The 18,521-nt window shown below is 40.5% G+C and overlaps 1 long non-coding RNA gene across 1 annotated transcript in view; it reads right to left on the reverse strand.

The window, feature by feature from the left end:
- Positions 1-214: 214 nt before the first annotated feature.
- Positions 215-18,521, reverse strand: part of LOC137096049 (uncharacterized) — a 136,752-nt gene continuing 118,445 nt past the window's right edge. The window contains exons 2-3 of the long non-coding RNA XR_010909180.1: positions 9,526-9,678; positions 215-517 (exon numbers count right to left, since the gene is read on the reverse strand). This is a non-coding gene — a long non-coding RNA (uncharacterized lncRNA). The remainder of the gene's footprint in view (positions 518-9,525; positions 9,679-18,521) is intronic.

Below are 18,521 nucleotides of genomic sequence, written 5' to 3' on the forward strand. Positions count from 1 at the left end.
GCAAACTTGGGTCATTTCTCACTAACTTTTTAGTACTGTTGATTTGCAACTGGTATTGCTTGTTAAGGTATTTGCTGGTTCATGAAAGCACACTGTGGTCTTGGGGAAGGAGAAAGGAAGCAAAATGTGTATTCAGGAGCTCTTGCTTTTCATTGTGATCAGGATGAAAAAGCTTATGTTAATTAATTACTATTTATTTATTTATCGTGCCAGGAGCAACCAGACATTTGTATTACATTTTTAACAAAACAAACAAACAGACAGACAAAACATAGAGTTTGCAAGCTTGGTAGTTGATTAAATGTCCTTTGACCAGTATCTGGCCACTTGGACTGCCTCTGGGGTTGCCGCAAGGGGGGACATGAGAGAGGGCTCCTCGCAGGATTGCAAGACATCCAGGCATCTTCTGGGCAATGTCTTCGTAGACGGCTGATTCTCTCACTCCAGAAGCCACATGTGCAGTATGGAAGTGCTGTCTTTGTAAAACCAGGCCTCCAAGTCAGCAGTGCCCACAACACTGAAGAAAACAATATAAAAGTTATAACAGTAGAGCTTAGTAACATCACCATCACCTCTGTGTACAAGCCCCTAAATGAAGAGTTCTGCTTCTCTCTTCCCTCCCCCAAGAACTTTGATAGGCACCAAAGGGCGGTAGTAATTGGTGACTTTAACAGCCATAGCCATGTATGGGGCTATGCTCAAGAGGATAAAAATGGAGAGGCTGTCTTCTCCTGGTCTGAACTGTACAAACTATCACTCATCCATGATAGTAAGCTCCCACCATCCTACAACAGTGGGAGATGGCACCGAGGTTATAACCCAGACCTCTTATTTGTGAGTGACAGCATTGTACAGCAATGCACTAAATCAGTGGGACCACCAGTCCCAAACACACAGCACTAACCTATAGTATGCCAACTGTTCCCAACCATAAGGCCTCAGGAAGCTCAATTTAAACAAAGGTTCAACTTCAGAAAAGCAGAATGGACTAAATTCTCAGACATGTTACATGACCAGAATTAATTTCTTACAAGAAATAAATAATATCTATCTTTAATATACTTCCTGGAATAAAAATAGACTGCAGGTCTGAGACCTGCTGCAGTACTACATTTCAGCTATGGATATAAATTGTTGTGATTTTTTAAAATTCTGCCCTGTGTTTTGGTGACTCTTTTACATGTACTGTAAGGCACACGTGACCCTTCTATAAAGTTTGTTTTCTACTTTTGAGAATGATGCTGGTAATGTGGGTGTTGCTGGCAGGAAACAGCCCAGACAAAGAATATTATGTGCAGGAAGGTTGTCTGGAAGTATGTTTATTAAATTCCGTCTTTATGAATTCCAAGTAGACATTCTAAATATGGATTTTCTACACCAATATATATCATTCCAAACTTTAACCTGGAGGTGTGTGCAAGAAAGGGTTCTCTTTATTGTACTATTACCTAATAGGATTTTTATTTCTGCCAGGAGTAGGAAGAGGAGAGAATTCAATTTTCCTACTGGAATTACTTGTCTGTTATCATTGTATCACATTTTATGTTGACCAAAAGGTAATTTCTGCAATGTAATTGTGAAAAATAAAAATATTTTTGTTAAAGAATTATTTGTCTGGTCTTAAGGACAATATAGTCTAATTCATACAGCACTTTCAGGCTGTACCATTGTGCCGTTAAAGGGAAGGTGTGTGGGGTGGTTTGTGGCACCCTGCATGCTCTCCCTCCTTTCCTCATCACACAGTGGGATGGGACAGAATGCCTTGGCACCCTCTCCCTCCCCCTCCCCCGCCCAACAAATGGTAGAAAGGGCAGCAATGTGCATTACTTCACCACCATTTCTGCCCTCACATGGCAATAAAGGGGAGAAAGTGAGGGTAACTCTGCTGCAGCTACCCAAACAAAACTTTCCTCCCTGTAGTGGTGGAGGGAGTGCCTCTCCGCATTTTCACCCTATATTGGGAGGAATGTGGGTGGGGCTCACCATTTGTTGTGTGATGATCACAGCAGGCCCCATCCAAGCCACACATAAAAGTGGCAAAACAGGGCAAAAAATATTAAGAATATTAGGAAATATTGGAAAATATAAAATGTAATTTATATAGATTTCAGTGGAGGCAGGACAGAATGGATTCTGAAGGGAATACATATCAAAGTAACAGTGACTGCATACATCTTCACATAAATGCAATAGGCTGATTAGTCCAATTGGTTAAAGTAGACCCCTTGAATCAACAACTGAATAAGTTACCATATTGAAAAATTCCACTGATTCAGATGGTTGGCACTAGCTGAAATTAAAATAAAGATTTGGGCCACTGTAGTTTGTTCAATTTAAGTTGGCCTGTTTTAAATATCTTAGATTCTGGATCAAATAATGCCACATTTATTTCACCAGCAATTTCTAGAATCCTAGAATCTGGTCTTCCTTTTGCATCCCTTTTCATAATTTCTGCAAGGTGGTCATGTTTTAAAAAAACTTTTAGAAATAAGGAATTCTTTGTTTCATGAGGTAGCGGACAAACCAGAACTTATCTAAACAACTTACCACAGTTAGAAGTTATCGTTCCAAGGGACACCTTGGAAAGATATATAGGCTAATGAATAGTGTTAATATTGAGATGCCTACATTTAAATGACTAGAGGAAAGAGATCTTGGAATATTGATCTATGTGGAAGAATGCATTAATACATGCCAGCCCATTAAACATACTTCGATCCACCTTTCAGTTCATGAAGTTCAATACAAGGTGATTCGTAGACTGTACTGAACAGCAGCAAGATTAAATAAGATGTTTTTGCTCATGGAGGATGCACAATGGAAATTCAAACCAACAAGAGCAGATGTGTACTGCATGTGGTGGGAATTCTAATGTCAGTAAGGGTATGCCTTTTGGGAAGGAATTGCAAAGTGAGATAAATGTGACATGAGATAAATGAGTAGCTCAAACAATTACAGTCAATCCATTATTGGACTAACCTGACAGAAACCAGTTGACCCAGAACACTAAAATGATTTTATGTCTAGCCTGTTGATTTCCACTAAAATAGTTCAAGCTAAGCATTAGGGTGGGGTGGGGGGTTGAACCTGCTCCCAGCAATAGAAGAGTGACTGTTTAAAAGGCTAAACACAGCAGAGATGAATGAAGATACGTGAGATGGAAAGGAATGACACATGTTGCTTCTACAAGAACAAAAAAGAGCCATGCCTTTTTAACATGGTTTAAAAAAATCTGAAAAGCAATTTAATTTTCCTATTTTATATAAGGGACATCTTTGGACTATGATATACTAGGCCCTGAGCACCAATGGCATGTGGCAGGTGTACTAGAACCAAACCTCAGCAGATACTAAGGGGCCACTATATTACACACAGTTATACCCCATCTCTGATGCTCTTTGCGTACTGGTGCCTACAGGTCCTATTCCATGATTCAAAATCCATTTTTTGCTTATGTGGGGACTCATAAGCAAAGAATCTGCTACAAGTACTTTGGAAAAACTGTAAACAATCAACTTCAATCGTCTTTAATTTTGCTACGCTTATAAGAAGTAATTTATATGTGATGGATAGACCTGTCTGCATCTTGTCTTCTGTGCTAGTGACGTGTTCTTTGGGGTTGGTTTTGGGACTGGTCTTTTCCTCCCACTTGATTTTCCTGTGTATAAATGGCCAGCAGTACACTTCCATTGACAATCAGAGAAAGACCATGTGTAAAGCCATAGACTTTTTTCTTTTTCATTATTTTTAAATTAATAGAATTGGAATGGATAAATGTTTTACATTTATCCATTATGATGGAGATCCCAAACTTGCATGATTGCACAAGTTTGATAAAAAAAAAAAAAGGAAGATAGTGATATAGGGGAACATGGCACAGATTGGGAAGAGTGATCTCTCAGCTATGCCTGTTGTTGTTGTTCATTCGTTCAGTCGTCTCCAACTCTTCGTGACCTCATGGACCAGCCCACGCCAGAGCTCCCTGTCGGCCGTCACTACCCCCAGCTCCTTCAAGGTCAGTCCAGTCACTTCAAGGATGCCATCCATCCATCTTGCCCTTGGTCGGCCCCTCTTCCATTTACCTTCCACCTTCCCCAGCATAATTGTCTTCTCCAGGCTTTGCTGTCTCCTCATGATGTGGCCAAAGTACTTCAACTTTGTCTCTAGTATCCTTCCCTCCAATGAGCAGTTGGGCTTTATTTCCTGGAGGATGGACTGGTTGGATCTTCTCGCAGTCCAAGGCACTCTCAGCACTTTCCTCCAGCACCACAGCTCAAAAGCATCTATCTTCCTTCGCTCGGCCTTCCCTAAGGTCCAGCTCTCACATCCGTAGGTTACTACAGGGAAGACCATGGCTTTGACTAGGCGGATCTTTGTTGCCAGTGTGATGTCTCTACTCTTCACTATTTTATCGAGACTGGACATTACTCTCCTCCCAAGAAGTAAGTGTCTTCTGATTTCCTGGCCACAGTCTGCATCTGCAGTAATCTTTGCACCTAGAAATACAAAGTCTGTCACGGCCTCCACATTTTCTCCCTCTATTTTCCAGTTGTCAATCATTCTTGTTGCCATAATCTTGGTTTTTTTGATGTTTAGCTGCAACCCAGCTTTTGCACTTTCTTCTTTCACCTTGATTAGAAGGCTCCTCAGCTCCTCCTCGCTTTCGGCCATCAGAGTGGTGTCATCTGCATATCTGAGGTTGTTAATGTTTCTTCCAGCAATTTTCACCCCAGCTTTGCATTCATCAAGCCCCACACATTGCATGATGTGTTCTGCATACAAGTTAAAAAGGTTGGGTGAGAGTATGCAGCCTTGCCGTACGCCTTTCCCAATCTTGAACCAGTCTGTTGTTCCGTGGTCAGTTCTGACTGTTGCTACTTGGTACTTGTACAGATTCCTCAGGAGAGAGACAAGGTGGCTTGGTATGCCCATCCCACCAAGAACTTGCCACAATTTATTATGATCCACACAGTCAAAGGCTTTAGAATAGTCAATGAAGCAGAAATAGATGTTTTTCTGAAACTCCCTGCCTTTCTCCATTATCCAGCGGATATTGGCAATCTGGTCTCTCGTTCCTCTGCCTTTTCTAAACCCAGCTTGAACGTCTGGCAACTCTCGCTCCATGTATTGCTGGAGTCTTCCTTGCAGGATCTTGAGCATTACCTTACTGGCATGAGAAATAAGGGCCACTGTACCGAAGTTTGAGCAGTCTTTCGCATTTCCCTTTTTTGGTATGGGGATATAAGTTGATTTTTTCTAGTCTGATGGCCATTCTTGTGTTTTCCATATTTGCTGGCATATGGCATGCATCACCTTGACAGTATCCTCTTTTAAGATTTTAAACAGTTCAGCTGGGATCCCGTCGTCTCCTGCTGCCTTGTTGTTAGCAATGCTTCTTAAGGCCCATTCAACCTCACTCCTCAGGATGTCTGGTTCTAATTCATTCACCACACTGTCAAAACTATCCTCAATATTATTATCCTTCCTATACAGATCTTCTGTATAGTCTCGCCACCTTCTCTTGATCTCTTCAGCTTCTGTTAGTTCCCTGCCATCTTTGTTTCTTATCATACCAATTTTTGCCTGAAATTTACCTCCAATGTATCTAATTTTCTGGAAGAGGTCTCTTGTCCTTCCTATTCTGTTGTCTTCTTCCACTTCCATGCATTGCTTATTTAAAAATAGTTCCTTATCTCTTCTGGCTAACCTCTGGAATTGCGCATTTAACTGGGCATATCTCCCCTTATCACTGTTTCCTTTTGCTTTCCTCCTTTCTTGGGCTACTTCCAGTGTCTCAGCAGACAACCATTTTGCCTTCTTGGTTTTTTTTTTCTTTGGGACATACTTTGTTGCTGCCTCCTAAACAATGTCGCGGACTTCTGTCCATAGTTCTTCTGGGACTCTGTTTACTAAATGACTCATGATTTTATTAAATAAGAAAAGAAAAGTAGTGTGTGAAATTGGGTGAGTAGGTATCAAATTTTTATCTAACATTCTTAAAGATATTTATAAACATAATCTATCAATACTTTTGAAAGCCATGGTTTGGTTCTCATTTTCACCATAAAGCCCCACTGGGTGAGCTTGGGTGAGTCACAAACTTGTATCTCTAGAAACCTCATGATATGTTTACCTTAGGGTCATCATAAGCTGAAAATGACTTGAAGGGATACAAAAACAATAATTAAAATTCAAGGCTTCTTTGCAATCTATAGAAAGCTGTGGCAAAATTGTACAACCCCTTTTCTAGTAGAATCAATCACTGTTGGGCATCAAATTTCTGGAATAAACTCTCAAGGGTTCTGTTTCTTAGACTTTCTCCTGAGTTGTGTAATATTACTTCATAAACTTGCACACAGAAAGGAATATATGCATTTTCCTAGATTTTCCCTGGCTGTTGAAATTATTTTGTGAGTACAGTATTTCATTATCCTTTAGGAAGATTTCTTTTTATGAGGTATAGTCCACTTCTTAGTTGAAAGAGAAAGATTTGTAGAAAAAATATTAAAATACAGCAGTGCATTTTGTCCTAGTCATTGTCTGCTCTCACTACAATTCACTAGGCTTTTCTTATAACAAAATTGGATAACCATGATTTATTGACGTTTCCCTTAGAAACAGTAAGTGCTGTATTTTGTAGGCATTGGAAAAAGATATTTCCATTTAATTTTAATTTCAACTGTAAAAAATAAAAACTGATGACCATATCCCTACTACAGTTTTTTTGTTTACTCTGAAAGTCTGATATCAACAAAAAGCATTTCTGAATTGGTTTCCAAAATTTAGAAAGTGACTGAACTAAAAATGTGTGTAGGTAGTAATCCTATGCTTTGAAGGAGGACACCCAAACTGCAGACCTGCACTGTTAGAGGGAGTGTAACCCTATGGAGCATAAGTTGCCACCTTATATCCCAATTGGCCTCCTCACTGATTAGGATGACCTCTGTTTTGTTTGTATTAAGCCTCAGTTGCCGGACACTGGTTCAGGATCTTGGCAGCTTCCTTGGGTTTAGGTGGAAATGAGTAATAGAGTTGTGTGTCATCTGCATACAAATGACACCGAACCCCAGAAATCCATATGACCTCACTACAGTGGTTTCATGTAGATGTAGTATGACAGAGCAAGCAGATTGGTCTATTCGAGGAACAGTTAGCAACATCTCCTTTCCCCTTCCAGATGGGCACAGTCACACTTGTCAGCCAGATGTCTGGCATCTTGCCCTCAGTGATAACCCTGTTGAAAAGCTCAGTGAGCCACCCACAGCATTGATCTCCCAACAGCTTCCAAACATCAGTAGGCAAGTCATCTGGACCAATAGCCTTATTTGACTTCATTTTTTGCAATAGCTTGCTTGACTTTGTCTGATGTTATTTATGGGACAGGTCCCTCTATGATGGCTGCAGATTGGATAGGTGGATGCAAGAACTCTACTTTAGAAATGATATTGAACTTACTTTTACTTACTATACATTCATATGTGTGTGTGTGTGTGTGATTGTTGGCAGTTTCCAACTGATGTGATAGGGGGAAGAGCCAGTATAAATTGCTGGGATCTTGTTGGCCAGAAAGGGGCCCATTAGCCTGCTACATTGTTGGTTTTTTGTCTTTTTGGGGGAATATTATTAGTGTTTCTGACATCCACTGTCAAAACAGTGTGTTTCAAGGAAAATAAATGAGGCTAAGGAAGCCACTGGTTCAATAACTAGTGAATGAGAAGAAGCAAATGAGAGTGGCAAGAGGTTCTGGAAGAAACCACGAGTAAATCAAAAGATCTGACAATGGTGATTGCAGCTGAGAAACAGACCTTGAAGCATGAATAGTGCCCCACCACCAGGTCTTGGATGAACAGCTTTCTCAATTCTTAAATAAATATATTTTGCCTCTGACAGCAACTCCCAAACATCTCCATTCTGGCCGCATTGGGGCAAATGATGCAGAAGGTTAGCACCTGGACAAAGGGATAGTAGATGGTCAGTTTGGCCACAATGGGGCACTTGCTGTAGATGAGGAGAGAGCACTGGATAGCGGTTTCTGTGTATTCCCCTGTCCTCATAAAGAATTCAAGGAACCTAGAAGAAATGGGTGAAATCGTGGGGCTGAAAAAAATCCCCCTGGGTCTGAAACTACAGCCAGAGGTCCCAGGTGTTACATCCAGGTTGATTTTGTTAGTCCTGCTCCATATATGACAATCTAAACATCTGTTGATAATTTTAGATGTTCTTTTTCATGTGCCACTAACATTTTTGTGTACAGCATAATCTTCATTCTGTCCATCTATTCCTCCCTACCTTCTATTTAACATTCCTTAGTTTCTGCATCTTTCATGTGAAGATGTTACTTAAATCCACAGACCATTTTGGTTTGGATAAATGTTTATCATTTGCTCTATATTGTAGACTCTTTTACCCACATGTCTTTAAAAGCTATATATATGGCACCACATATGGGGAATGTATATGTGCCCTTCAGCAGTCAAATATAAGAGGCATTAGAGGATACAATCCAATAACATGGAAGACCACATTTTCTTTATTCCTGAAGTCTAATTTGCAGTCAACATGTGATAATCATACCCGTTCCCACAGCTGACAAGGTGGCAGACTACCTCATTATCTACCTAAGATAGCCTTAGGTAAAAATCCTTGACATCCAAAACTATTTGTTCTCAAAAGTAAATCCAAATTAACACAACTGGGGAAGAGGCATTTCTAGCCTACTTGAGTTTCAGGATCAAAACTGTGGCTAGGAGTACTCTCGGACTACAAGATTTCTCTTTAAAAAGAAATGACCCAGTCAGGTGAGAAATTTCACTTCCCAGAAATTAAAAATAAAAATTGCACAATTGAGCCTAAAGATTGTCTAGGGATAAGATATAATATGTGATGCCCAGTGACTTACAATATATATAAATGTAGCTCAACACCCCTTTAACTGTCAAAGTTCAAGGCTATGGAATCCTGGGAGTTCTAGTTTTATAAGGTTTTTAGCCTTCCCTGCCCAAAAGTGCTGGAGCCTACAACTCCCAGGATTTCATAGCCATGAGCCATGGCAGTCAAAGTGGTGTCAAACTGCATTCATTCTAGCTTATAGCTTTATCCTTTGTCTGAAAATATATTGGAAAGGGTTACTGCCCACTGAAAGGTGAGGTTGAAGGAACATTTCATTTTTGGGGTTGCACAAGGCTTTTTGCAGAGCCATGCTCTCACTTTCTCTTTCACCTGACAACCTGGACTAAGACATTGAACAATATTCTTAAACCATCTGGCTCTTCTAAAGTCATTCAAAGCTATGTTCCTCATTGCAGATTCTGGCAGTCTTTCCTAGAACAAAGAGCTACAGAAAAGAGTACATAGGACAAGGATGCAAGAGACTGGAAATTACTTGCATTTTTCAAGCATTGTCCACATCATCAAACCGCAACAATATCAATCAAAGAAATGGTCAATAGCAGCTTATTCTGGCTGCAACTTAAAGTATATATAATGTTGCCTTAGCCATCACATACTAACTTCTCTCTTTCTTACCTATGTACCCTGCTTTCATTTATTTTTGTTGCTCCTGTATAGGCAGGTTGCCAATATCTTTCTCTAAGTGACGGATTGTTGATTGATCTCCACAGGGCTGCCAGCAGATTTCCCTAGTTTCCTTGCATTGCCAGATGAGAACTTAGGCAACAACTGGGAGGCAAAAGAAACAAAAAAGCAAAAAAAGCAAATGAAATCACAAGGCATCAACATTTTGAAGATAAACCCCTCAAGGAGCTACTTTAAAATATGTAAAAAAAATTGTAATTGTACAAATGTGCAAACACAAGATACAATGCACAAAAATTAATATAGAGAATAACTGCATACATTCAAAAATGCATATTTTCCTCAAACAGGGGTGGGGGACACCTAACCCTCCATTTCGGATTCAGCTTCATAACAGCCACAGCCCCCATGCCCATAGATTCATAGAATCATAGAGTTGGAGGAGACCACATGGGCCATCTAGTTCAATCCCCTGCCATGCAAGAAAAGCACAAGCAAAGTATCCCTGACAGATGACCATCCAGCCTCTGTTTAAAAGTTTCTAAGGCAGGCGCATCCACCACACTCTGAGGCAGACAGTCCCATTGTTCAACAGCTTGTATGGTCAGGAATTTCTTCCTAATGTTCAATTGAAATCTCCTTTCCTGTAATTTGAATCCATTGCTCCGAGTCCTAGTTTCCAGGGCAGCAGAAAACCAGCCTGCTCCTCTTCCTTATGATGCCCTTTCACATATTTATACATGGCTATCATGTCTCCTCTCAACCTTCTCTGCATAAGATTGCTTTGTTTATCATTTTTATTTATCCTTTAAAATATTTTGGATGTTTTAATTCATTCTTAGTGTATATCTGACAAATAAAAAATAGCAATCAAATAACATAGATAAGCTTCTTTTCTTTCACTATTTTCACTTTCTGTGCCTTTTATCTGTATATTAAGCAAATGTTGATGAAAGAAAACATTTGTTTTGTTCTGTTTTAAACACTTTAAACGCTGAATGGGCTGACATTACTTTTTTTTCCCCCAGGAGATCATCTGTCATAGAGACATGGGCAGGAGCAGCTAGAAGGTATGGAGGCTGCTAAGGCGGTTGAGCAATGACTCCTCACAAACTAATACCTATGCCAACATAAAGGCAGATCAGATAGCACACCAACTCTTGAAGAATGGGAAACCCAACCTTGCCACCAAAGTAGGAAAGAAACCAATAGCCAGACAATCAGAGATTGAGAACAACAACCTCCATGAACCCTTTACACCTACTGAATTGGACATCGCTCTCAATAAATGTAAAAATGGCAAAGCAGCTGGCCTGGATGATCTACGGATGGAACAAATCAAGAACTTTGGCCCAAAAGCAAGGCGTTGGCTGCTGGAGCTAATGAACAACTGCATGGCATCCTGTCAGATCCCCAAAATCTGGAGGAAAGCAAGAGTCATCACCATCTTGAAGCCAGGCAAAGACCATAATGATCCAAAAAGCTATAGACCAATCTCCCTGATGTGCCACCTCTACAAAGTTCTGGAGAGACTTATTTTGCATAGAATTATGGAAAAAATAGACCCATGTCTGATTCCACAGCAAGCTGGCTTCAGGAAAGGCAAAAGCTGCACATCACAAGTGCTGAACCTGACTCAGCACATAGAAGATGGCTTTGAAAGGCAGCAGATCACAGGAACTGTTTTCATAGACCTGTCAGTGGCTTATGATATTGTAAACCACCACCTCCTCCTGAGAAAAATGTATAATATCACAAAGGACTACCATCTCACCTGCCTCATAGGAAACCTGCTACAAAACAGGAGCTTCTTTGTTGAGTTCCAGGGCCAGAGAAGCAGATGGTGGAAACAGAAGAACGGCCTGACTCAGGGAAACGTGCTTGCCCCATCCATGTTCAACATTTACACAAATGACCAGCCACTGCCAGAAGGGACAGAGAGCTTCGTCTATGCTGATGATCGTGCCATTACTGCTCAAGCAGGGAGCTTTGAGATGGTTGAACAGAAGCTCTCTCTAGGTGCTCTTACTGCCTTTCACCTTAAGAACAGACAAGCATTCCGAGTTCTGAGGATCACCTGGGAAGGAATCCCACTGGAGCATTGCAGCGCACCCAAATACCTGGGAGTCACTCTGGACCGTGCTCTGAGCTATAAGAAGCACTGCCTGAATATCAAGCAAAAAGTGGGTGCTAGAAATAATATCATACGAAAGCTGACTGGCACAACCTGGGGATCACAACCAGACACAGTGAAGTCATCTGCCCTTGCACTATGCTACTCTGCTGCTGAGTATGAATGCCCAGTGTGGAACACATCTCACCACGCTAAAACAGTGGATGTGGCTCTTAACGAGACATGCCACATTATCACGGGGCGTCTGCACCCTACACCACTGGAGAAATTACACTGTCTAGCCGATATCACACCACCTGACATCCACCGGGAAGTAGCAGTCAATAGTGAAAGGACCAAGGCAGTGACATCTCCAGCCCATCCCGTGTTTGGGTATCAGCCAGCTCGTCATTGACTTAAATCAAGAAATAGTTTTCTAAGATCTACAGAGACACTTGCTGGAACACCCCAGCAAGCGAGAGTCCAAAAGTGGCAGGCTCAAACCCAGAACCTCAATCAATGGCTGATACCAAATGAGAGACTCCCCCCTGGGCACACAGAAGACTGGGTGACTTGGAAGGCGCTGAACAGACTGCGCTCTGGCACCACAAGATGTAGAACCAATCTTATGAAATGGGGCTACAAAGTGGAATTCACGACATGCGAGTGTGGAGAAGAGCAAACCACAGACCACCTGCTGCAATGCAGCCTGAGCCCTGCCACATGCACAATGGAGGACCTCCTTGCGGCAACACCAGAGGCACTCCAAGTGGCCAGCTACTGGTCAAAGGGCATTTAATCAACTACCAAGCTTGCAAATTCTGTGTTTTATCTGTCTGTTTGTTTCTACAGATCCAAGAGAAAAACAGTGTAGTTATATGGGCAAATATTTTCTAAGCAATTGAATAAGAAGAGAATGTTCACCAGTTAAAAAGCTAACACCCTGTCCCTCCAAAATTACTAACTAACTAAAGTAATAATGACCTTTTTGTTATGGCCACATATTATGAAATAGGACCTCTCATTTTAACACTTGATTTCAAATATCCAAGAAACAGTGACTCATATCAAATTACTAGGGCTGGGCGGTTTCGTTGGTTAATTTTGTAATTCGTTAATAATTCGTTATTTTTCTTCTTAACGAAGCGATAACAAACCATCCAGGAGCAACTAAAAAACGAAACAAATTTTTAAAGCTATTTCGTAATTGTTTTGTAATTGTTTCGTTATTATTTCAGCTCCTGGCTGCAAAGGGGCCCGAGCAGGGGCAAGGAGAAGGAAAGGCAGGCGAGAGAGAGAGACTGAGCGAGCGAGCTCCCTTCCTGGCCTGGCTTCCTCCCCTGGCTCCCCTGGCTCCCCCCGCCCCCTTCTTCCCCCTTTCCCCGGCTCACCTGGGCATGCACACCCCACTGACATCTTCACATGCCCGGCCCGGCGCAGGGGTGGTCCGGCGTGCCCGCTCGGCGGGGCCCTGGCATCCGCCGCCCTGGGAAAGACCCCCGGCCAGTAGCAGCGGCAGCAGCAGCAAGGCCGACGACGCTGCTGCGGTTGCTGACTCCCCCGATCGCCTCCCCCGCCGGGAAAAGGAAACGCAGGAGGAGGCGCAGCAACAGCAGCAGAGCAACCCGATTCTTCTCTCTCCCTCTCCCTCTCTCTCTCTCCCTCTTTGCTCAGGGTTGGGCTAAAGGAGCAGCTCAGTGCGTGTGCGTGTGTGTATACTATGTGTGCCTCTATCTCTGGCTGTGCGCGCGCTGCGTGCGCGAGACGGAGGCGACCGCGCGGGTGGGAGGGAGGAAGGGATAGAGAGGGGGCGGGTGCACGTGCGCTCTCTCTAGGTCTCTCTCGCTCTCTGTATTTCCCTGACTGTCTCCCAATCCGATCCCGGGGCTGATGAATATGCAAATTTCTCGGCGGCATCTATGTTGGTAGGGAGAAGGGAAAAGAGGGAGGAGAGCGAGCGCGAGCTTGTCAAAGTGACCTGAGCCGAGTGCAAGTTTTATGTCTGGTGCAAGTTTTATAGTTGTTTCCCTCCCCTCTCCCTGGTTGCAAGCGGTCGGCATTTACCCCACTTCCGGGTAAACTATTATTTAAAACTATTATTTAAAACTAATATTTTCATAATATTTTCATTTAAAACTATTATTTAAAACTAATATTTTCATGTTGCGCAACCGCATCCGCCATTTTAACGAATTGATTCGTTAATATTAACGAAATTTCGTAAATATCAAACTTTTTAAAAGGAAAATTTCAGAATTCTTTTAAATATCGAAACGCAAAAAACCCCAAAAAACGAATCGATTTTAGAAACAATTTTTTGCGTTGTTACCCAGGCCTACAAATTACCTATGAAACATACATCATTTTGAAGTACTCCAACAATATTTCTCAGCACACACAAGAATATTGTGTCATTCGGCTACCATCACAATTTATGGTCTTGCTGTACATTTCTGTTTCCTTTTTCTATTTCACTTCATAACCATTTATTGTTCACCAAGTTTTCTCTTTTCCATTTTAAAGCATTTGTTTTTGTTTTTCTTTTTGTAAAAATGTACATCTCTTTGTCCTTGCTTTTTAAAAAATGTTTGGCAATTCTGAGACCTGGGATTTGACCATGGAAACCCTGCTCAAGTTGTGTCCTCTCAGACTAAGGACACATCAACGATGATCATTTAGGAGCAGAGTGCAGACCTATAGTGGCTGCACTCTGCATGGGGCTGATCCGTGGTAACCTGTGGCAAGGCCACCTTAATGTGACCTTGCCTTGGGTTACTTTAAGTTGGGGGAAAGCTAAAATACTGTCCAACTGTGAGGACAGCAGGAGCTGTTCACAACTGTCCTGACTGCCATTCCACATTCCCCAGGCTCAGATAGCCTAGTGTTTTAGTGCCCCCCCCCCCACCTTCTGTGTCACTGCAGAAATCTTGGGGTGTGTCATGCATTGTAGTGAATGTCAAGGCACATAACAACAAAAACAGTAAATTTGTTCCAAGAACTTATGTTTCCTTCCTTTTTCCTGGTAAAAAATGTTTTTGTTTCCCCACCCAACTTATTCTTTAATCAGAAGAGATTTGACAGCTAAACATACTATCTGAATTTTCAAAAAGAATGAAAGATTTCTTTCTTTCAGCAGGGCTACCCAGTTGATTTAAAACTTTTTAAAATTAAATCAAAATTTTATAGTATATATTATTTTAATGCATGTTTCAATGTTGGTTTTTTTAAATGGTTGTATGTTTTTATCAACTGTATTTTAACTCTATGTTGTTGCATTACTTTAGAAGAGGAAGGTGAGAAATAAAATCATGATGATGACTATCATTTAGGATTCTGGGAGGCCTTTGTTTGAATCTCCAGTCAATCATGGACAACCCATTCCAAAGAAAGGAGAAGGCTCGCTCTTTGCAATGGCAAAGTCATTCAAAGCAAATCTTGCCAACAAAACCCTTAAGGTCATTATAAGCTGGAAAAGATTTGAAGGCACATGACAACATTCACTAGTATGAAGCACCTTTTTAAAAAATGAATGTGGATGACCCTGATCTGAATCAAGATTACAGTGTGCATGAAAAATAGGTCCTATCCTTCCCTTCAACTTGCCTCATTCACAGTAGTCATTATTATTTATTATTTACTTATCATTTACAATCTAAAGATATAAGCAATTAAAACACATATCTATCAATCAATCAAACAGATTTAAAACCATATACAATGATCTTATATCCAAAAGAATTTTCCAAAATCCATAGTCCATTATTCAAGCTGTTAAAGTCTTATTCCATAGTTTCCTATTTACCAAATGCCTGCATAAAACAAGGGTTTAAGGGTTTGTTTGTTTTTCTAAAGAACGAGGCTCATATCTTGGAGGTCACTGCAAGTTCTGGAAGCCTTAGTATCATGAAGGCCTTGTAGCTCTGAATATGTTTTGGCCAGTGGTTCAGCTACATTCCTACCTGGACATGGATAAATATGGGTACATCTACTCTATAGCTGTCACTTTAACTGCCATGGCTTATTGCTATGGAATCATGAGAGTTATAGTTTTGCAATGTTTTTAGTCTTCTCTGCTAAATAATACTGCTGCTTTATCAAACCACAGCTTCTATGATTCCATATTGAGCTACACCAATTAGAATGGTGTCAAACTGCATTCTAGTTTAAAGAGTAAAAAGCAAGGGGTTTAAATAGTAAAAACTACCTGGTTAGATTAGAGCAATGCATTACATATGGGGCTCCCTTTAAAGATAGTTCAGACTAATCAGGGGTGGGGGCAAAAACTCTTTTATCATACAACATTAAGTTTGGGGTTGGTGATATGCCTTCTACTCTAATTCATGGGGTTGATTTTAACTTATAACACTATATATGGTTCAGGACTTCAATATTTATTGTAATGTCTTTCTTGACATAGCTGCCCATATTCTGAAACCTATATCATAGGCATCAAACATTTGAAAACCTTTTATGGAAGAGACTCAGGGAGTGCTGTCGCCTTTTTGAGATGGTCTTCCCTGATTAATCTAGGTGCTAATTTTTTTGGAACCAGTTTTCTTCTCTGCTCCCAGACATTTGACAGAATGTGACTGACCAGTTTTAGAATAGCAGTGTTATGTCAATAGATTTTTCCACAATCTTTTCATGGGGTGGGTATTATTTTATTCAGTACAACCCTCATATGTGCAGAACTGAAATACACAGTTTTACTTAGTCACACAGGGTCCCTCCTGTAAAAGCTACACCCTCTTCTAAGTATCCCAGTCATTCATCCCATTAAAAAGGATAGGGTCTGCTATTTTCCACAGTCCCACATATGAACACAAAGTCCAAGAATGTATCACAAATATGAAGGTTGTACTGTGCTATACTGTTGCCATTGTTTTTGTTTTTAATTGTTGCATGTTTTAGTTGAAAGATACGGAAGCATTTTTTGCAAAATTGATCTAAAGTAATTCTAATACTAATTTCTCCTTACATATGGTTGCCCTAATCTGCATTAGGACTCCATGTAACGTTATAGTTAAGGAAGAACAAAAAAAATTGCTGAACAATATGCCATTGATGTAATGTGCACTTTGGTCCAGTTGGTAAATTGATATGCTCATTTTAGGATTTTCAGTTCTTTGTTACGCTGTCTGTCATTTGTAATTCACATATTGTTATCTGTCATAACACACTTCATAAAGAACTCTAGCAGTGCTATCCTAAGGCTGTCTACCTATGCAGAAGTAAATTTTACTGAGTTTGAAAAACTCAGTTCCAGATAATTGTGTAGCCGATTTCAGCATAAAAACATTTATTATCTCTAACTCTCAGAGATTCCTTTATGGTTTTCTGTATTGGATTATTTATTAAGGTGTGATGATCTAAACTGAAACCATTCCTACATTGCCACCTTTTATTAGAGACTGGGGGTATGCAAACAACTTTTTAATGACATTGTGGACTACTTTTCATTTTTTTTCCAAATTCTTTTCATGCTAAATTTCTCTTCTCTCCTAATCCACTGTACTATAGGGATGTACAAAGATATAGAAGTCATTTTCTTCCATATTAAAAATATTTTACTTCCCAATATGGCCAGTCTGTTTTAAAAACATACAGGAAGTTTTCGCCACAAATGTCTAACATTCTCATGCATTATTGTAAAATTTACCCTCTGTTATTCTTTTTCCTGCTGTATGCCCATATTTTATCACTACATTTAATCTTTTTTTTCACCCAAGTTTCCTTTATTCACTTCCTAAATGGCTAGCTGTTCCCTTTCTTTAACTATATGCTCTGCTGTCACCAGTGCTAATCCTTTCAAAAAATTTATTTTTGCAATCACATTATAGATTTGATTTCTCTGTATGTTTTTACCATTTCTTTTCCAACTTTTTACCAATTGCTGGTCTCGAAAGGTGAACAAATTGGCTTGGATAAGGTCCTGCTGGTGGAAAATAGTGGGTAGAAGGTCACCTTCCTTTCCTTTCACCCTGATAGCTGATCCTGAAACACCCATCCTCTCGAGGCCTTTTATGAGCATCAAAAACACTTCTGAATGGAGTGTGTGTTGCCCTAGGGCACTGAGGTGGATCATGAAAGTCGGGCAGAAGAGCACTGATTGCACCTACCAAAGGGGAGGGGGGAACATTTCCCCTCACCGGTATGATCTCTCATATTTTGGTAATATTTCATATGGATTGGAGACAATGAGTTTATTTTAAATAACTCTCAGAGCCCCCACACTCAATAATGAAAATAATGAAAAGTCAGTAATTGTGTCACAAAACTGCAGTGGCAATAAAATCACAGCTTCATATAGTTGGAAGGAAACACAAAGGTTATTGGAGTTCATCCTCATACCATGTAGGAATACAGAACTAAAGCCTCAGAGATGGCCATTCATGCTCTCTCTAATGACCTCCAAAGATGGAGAGTCCACACCCTTTGATGCAGTCTATTCCATAGCTGTTCATACTGTCAGAAAGTTCTTTCTGACATTAATGCATATCCCCCACCCTCATAATTTCAATTCGTTGACTCATATTCTAGTCTCTAGGAAGAACTATTTGAATTCCTTTGGCAAAGGCAAATATAAACAAAAAGCCACCACGACTTGGATTCTCTTCAAATAGAAAGGATGCTGAGTCACAATTGTATTATTTTGCTGTAATTTATTCTCTGCTTGACTCACTTTTATACTGAAACCACTACATAGTGCCAAATAAGTAGAACTACCTAGCAATTTTCAGATTTACAGGTATCTGGGCACAATTCCTATATTACACTAGCAGCTGTGGCAGTGGGTCAGCTATCATTCAAGCTTGAATAAATTTGTTGTATTTTGTAAGTTTAGAAGAGTGAAGGAGAGAAAGAAAAAGAATCC

This window comes from Anolis sagrei, chromosome 2, assembly GCF_037176765.1.
Source record: "Anolis sagrei isolate rAnoSag1 chromosome 2, rAnoSag1.mat, whole genome shotgun sequence".
In the NCBI taxonomy this organism is placed as follows: Eukaryota; Metazoa; Chordata; class Lepidosauria; order Squamata; family Dactyloidae; genus Anolis; species Anolis sagrei.